Source organism: Sorex fumeus, unplaced genomic scaffold (genome assembly GCF_029834395.1).
Source record: "Sorex fumeus unplaced genomic scaffold, SorFum_2.1 ptg000048l, whole genome shotgun sequence".
Taxonomy (NCBI): domain Eukaryota; kingdom Metazoa; phylum Chordata; class Mammalia; order Eulipotyphla; family Soricidae; genus Sorex; species Sorex fumeus.
In genome coordinates, this window is record NW_026606105.1 from 1,649,870 (window position 1) to 1,655,341 (window position 5,472).

Below are 5,472 nucleotides of genomic sequence, written 5' to 3' on the forward strand. Positions count from 1 at the left end.
TCTCATTCTCCTAAAGAGCCTTGAATATAATCTCAGGGCTAGGATGAAGGGGACGTTACTGGGGCCTGCTCGAGGCAATCGACGAATAACAGGATGATTTGATTTGATATTTGATTTTGAGGGATGATGATTTCCCTTTTTCTGCAAAGTTTTATTTTCCCATTGTTCTCTTGACTTATAGTAGTTTAATGCTGAACAAAAATAGCAGTCATCTGCTGAATGCTCATGAAAGTCTCCTTTAACAGAAAAAATATATAAATAACAAAAGAGTACATTAATTATAGATGTACTGGTAAAACAGGAAAATTCAAAGGGAACACAGATTATCAATCACCCCACTTCAATAGCAGAACTTTATCTTTGCATAAAGATAAAGTTTATCCCATCTTGTGATTAATTGCTTCTCCCAACCTATATACCATCATTATTTTCATGCAAGAATTTCTCTTGGTTTTTTATTTATAGTTTTCACCTAAGGTAAAAAATATGTAATATATAAGACGTCACATTAATTATGTATAATACATAATTAAATACAAAAATACATATGTATTTATATAATACATATAAATGCATAGATGACAATTTACCTGTTTTTCATCAATCTTTTAAAAATGATATTCTTTCGTTTCATGCAATTTAAATTTTTATAGTTTGTTTTTCTGTTTGGGGGCCATACCCAGCCAGCAATACAGAGCTTTTTCTTGGCTCTGCACTTAGGGATCACTCCTGCCAGGCTCGAGGAATTAGGTAGGGTGATGGGGACCAAACCCAGAGCAATAATGTGCGAAGCAAATGGTTTACCCCCTGTACTATCTACTCTGATATCTACACTTTTCATGTTTTAGCTTATAGTAGACATGGTGTTGTGCTGTGTGACTTTCCTATAGAGCTGAAATGCTAATGCTCAAAGTTGCCAGAGGATTGGCTGCTGACCATAGCTCTGACCCTCATCAGAAGTTGCACTCAGCACAGTCTGCATCCAGTCACTGACAAATGCCCACAAATGCTTGATCCTTTTGAATCAATGTGAACATATACAGAATCCAGCTAATCTCCAGTTCCCCCTTAAAATCCATCGCAATTACATCACACAGATCATGCCATATCCCTGCCCCTTTGACTTCTGTTATTTCTCAAAGGTCCTGATACTTTGCATACTATTCCCAGACAGACCTGAACAAAAAAAAATATGTCTCCTGGAGAATGCAATCTGGAATAACTGGCGAATGCTAAGGATGAACGTCAGGAGATGACAAGGTAAGATTTGGAGGTGATTCACTCCGTAGTCTGTTGATAATAATGACTCCATCATTACAACCAGTGGGGCACTGCTATATGCTAGAGGTGCATTTGTTAAATTGAACCTGTGGGCTATCTCTGCTACCCTTCCCAACCTGCTATTCATGCTGCTACATATGGGTTTGTTCATCTGTTTATTGATTTATTTGCATTTTGCTCTGTGTCACTCTTTAGTAGAACTGTGTGTAGTTAAGTCTGAGATTTAGGGTCATATACAATTTTTTTTTGCAAGTAACAATATTGCCATGAATGTCTGTATTCATGTCTCTTGGGTTACCTGAGAGAGATTTTCTCCAAGGCAGTATTTCTCCAAACTAACCGCAGATAGCAATTAGGCATCCCGATGAGTATTGAATTATTCGGTCTATACTTACATTGTAGAACCTATGTATTTTTAAAGCTCCCTGACTGATTTTCAACCCACTGTCAGAGTCATAATTAAAATACTATGAAAGCTAAATCATATCTGTATGTTTACTTAATTTGATATCATAAAATGTTTAGTTCCAAAGTGGCTGCACTATTATACTGGAAATGGAATCAATTAGAATTCCTATTGATTCTCATCCTTATCTAACTAAAAGTATTATCTAAATTCGTATCCTAGAGTATTTTGAATTTTTTAAAATGTTGATGCTTTTGTCAACTTTAAGTGGTATCTTTTTGTAGTTTTGCTTGATCATTAATAAGAGTGTTTCTTGTTTACTTTAAAATACCACATCTTAAAAAAAAATAAAAAAACACCACATCTTGCTTTGGTTTATGTTTCTATTCATTTGTCTTATGATTTTTGTGTAATGAAGATTTTCACTCTGCTGTAGTATTTTAATTTTTACTATTTATTTAAGAAATCAAAAATAATAAATTATGGCTCCTCCCACATTTTGTTACAAAAATTTGTCTTTTTTCACATATAATTTTTAATTTGCCTTTCATTTTTTGTATGTTTAGTTGAATATAGGAGTACTTAATTTTCTTCTCAATGGCTAACCAATAACTACAGCATGTTTAGTTAAACTTCTAACTTTTGGTTCATCACATATTAGGATTTCATGTATAGACAGCCTTGACTTACAATGATATGTCTTAAGATTTTTTAACGTGACAATATGAGAAAGCATTATGTATTCAGTGGAAATAGTGGAAATAGTACCTTGAATTTGATCTTTTCTCGGACTAGCAATGTGCAATATGAAACTTAATGTGCTGGGCTCCAGTGGTACGTGCTGGATAGCTGTGCAATCAGAAACATATACAACTAACTCACCTCTGCAAATTTTTACTTTCAGAATTCAAAAAATTGCATGAGATAGTCAACACCTTTGACTGGTATTGTATGAGTGAACCTAACCATATGTATATACTCTGGCATGTTTAAGAAAGGCAAGACTAACCCAGGGTGTTTAATAGTTTTATTAAATACATTTAGGAGTTTTGAGTTTTAGGGTTTTGTTTGTTTGTTTGTTGTATTTATTTATTGAATCACTGTGGGAAAAGTTACAAAGCTTTCAAGATTAAGTCTCGGTCATACAATGATCAAACACTTTTCCCTTCACCAGTTCTTATTTTTCACCACCAAGAACCCCAATATATCCCCTTCCACCCCTCACAATGCCTTGAGGCAGATGATTTCTATTTAACTCTCTCTCTACTTTGAATACATTCATTATTTCGACAAAAGATGTACCATTATTGTTTAGAATTCCCCCCCAACAATCAGAACTGCTGAAAAGGCATTGTGAAATAATTTGGTTTCTATAGCTGTTTATGAGAACCATATGATGTCACGTGGCCACGATAGCGGCTGCGCAATTTTGTGTTTCTGATATTTTACTAGTTAAGTCTGGAAGGATTTCTGCCAAGAGCCAGATAATTACGAGATTGGTTTCTTTGCATCTGGTGTTATGGTAGTGCCAGAGAGCCTCTCATTGGGGGCAACTCGTGGCCTCAGTAGGGTGTGAAGGATGAGCTGGTACCACCCCCCCTTCCCATGAGACTGCAGTTATCCTGTCACCGCCAGCTCATACCTTGATTTCCAATAAGCTCTGAGGTGATGGCCACCTTGCTGCCAGGAGTTTTAGTTTTTGATATTGGGTCACACCTGGTGGTTTGTGGGGCGTACCCCTGTCTCTGTGCTATATGATATGTTATAATCTTGCATAAGTACACTCAATATGAGTGATCACTCCAAGCATGTTTGGAGAAACGTATATTGCACCAAGAGTTTGAACAAACACTAACTGTGACATTCAAGGCAAACCTGTGTACCTCCTGAACTTTCTCTCTGGCCCAGATTTTTAACTTACTATATATTCAACTTAGAATGGGTTCATTAGGATGTAATTTGATGATCAGTTAAGGAAGTCCTATGGAGATAGGTTTCTAGACACTGAATTCCGTACACCTAGTGTATTTACCAAGTAATGCACTGAATATCTTTTTAATTACCAAGCCTTTAAGATATGTCATGATATCTGATACATCAAGCTACTGCCCTGATTCTTTTATTCAAGAATATTTCTGTCTTTGCCCTTCCATCTGAATTACAGAAACAGTCTGTCAAGTACTGTTGAAAACTTGTTAGATTTTGCTTGAAATTGCATTAACGCTGCAGATTGATTTGGATAGCTGATATCATTTTTTTCTTTTTCAATTTTTTTCAATCAATTATTTTTCCTTAAAGTATTTTTTTATTTTGTTTTCTGGTGCTTTCTGTATCTTTATCTCTGGTTCTGTGTCTTGCTTTCATGTTCATATGTTTATCTACACATATATGTGTATATGTGTATATATGTGTGTAATATATACTTATATCTATAAAGATACATATGTATATATGCAATTGTATATATACATAAATATATACTTTATTTCTCTCCCATCACTTAATGTTGATTTCCATAAATACAGTTGTTTTTCATTAGTTAGACCAGTTTAGGATATAAATGTTCAAATAAAGTTATATAAATGAAATTTTTTCTAATCTTGTATAAGTAAACTCAATATGAGAGAGCTATTACAAAGAAGATGAGGAATATAAGGATGACAATACTAAAATACATTTTCTACATACATTTACTATGACCTCTTAAGTTTTTCATATATCATTGGTATTATTTTAAACTATCTAAATTATTTACTTGGCTTTTTGTCTCTACCTCTTATATCCCACTTCTAAACTTGGCACATACTGGGCACTAAATGAATATTTGTAAATCATAGATTATTCAATGCTTTAAAATAAATTCCAGGGGCTGGAGTGATAGCACAGCGGGTAGGGCGTTTGCCTTGCACACGGCCAATGCAGGTTCGATTCCCAGCATCCCATATGGTCCCCCAGACACCACCAGGAGTCATTCCTGAGTGCAGAGCCAGGAGTAACCCCTGAGCATCACTGGCTGTGACCCCCCCCAAAAAAAGCAAAAATATATATATATAAAATAAATTCCAATTCCAAACCCAAATAACTTTCCTTAGCCCTGTTTAAGCAGGTGTTAAAATCTTAAACATAGAAATTTAAATATGTTTTTCAACACATAACTGTTGCATTCAGAGATGTTCATTTAGCAAATAGAAATTGAAAGTTTATATATATATATACATATATATATATGTGTGTGTGTGTGTGTGTGTGTGTGTGTGTCATCCTTGCGCAGGTGCCATGCTAATCTTCTCTGTATCGTTCCAATTTTAGTATATGGAAACACACACACACACATACACACACACACAAGGCTCACGAGTAAGGTCTAAAACTACCAGGTTTAAACATATAGAGTGATATGGCACAAACTTACAAATGCAAAATTGATCAAAACAAAATTGACTAAGAAGGAATATAGAATGAAGGTATATAAAATGTATAATACCTCAAGTGATCAAGTGAAGTGATCATAATACCTCAAATTAGTAAAGGAATAGTCGGTTGTTTAGCAAATCACTTGATCACTTGTCATCCCGTTACTCACCGATTTGCTTGAGCAGGTTCCAGTAGCATCTCCATTCGTCTCTGTCATGTGCTAGTGTTAGCCCAATGGTATCTACTCATTCTAGGAACACGAAGAGCCTCAAACCGATCGTTCAGGGTCTTGACAAAGAAATCTGACCATCTCGTAGGTGGTTGGCCACACGATCTTTTGACGTCCCTTGGAGTCCAATTGGTAACGGCTC

At 35.2% G+C, this 5,472-nt stretch overlaps 1 non-coding gene across 1 annotated transcript; it reads right to left on the reverse strand.

Moving 5' to 3' along the window:
• Window positions 1-4,909: 4,909 nt before the first annotated feature.
• On the reverse strand, window positions 4,910-5,017 carry LOC130032526 (U6 spliceosomal RNA). Its single transcript, XR_008793841.1, has one exon. It is a non-coding gene; the product is annotated as a U6 spliceosomal RNA (small nuclear RNA).
• Window positions 5,018-5,472: the final 455 nt, after the last annotated feature.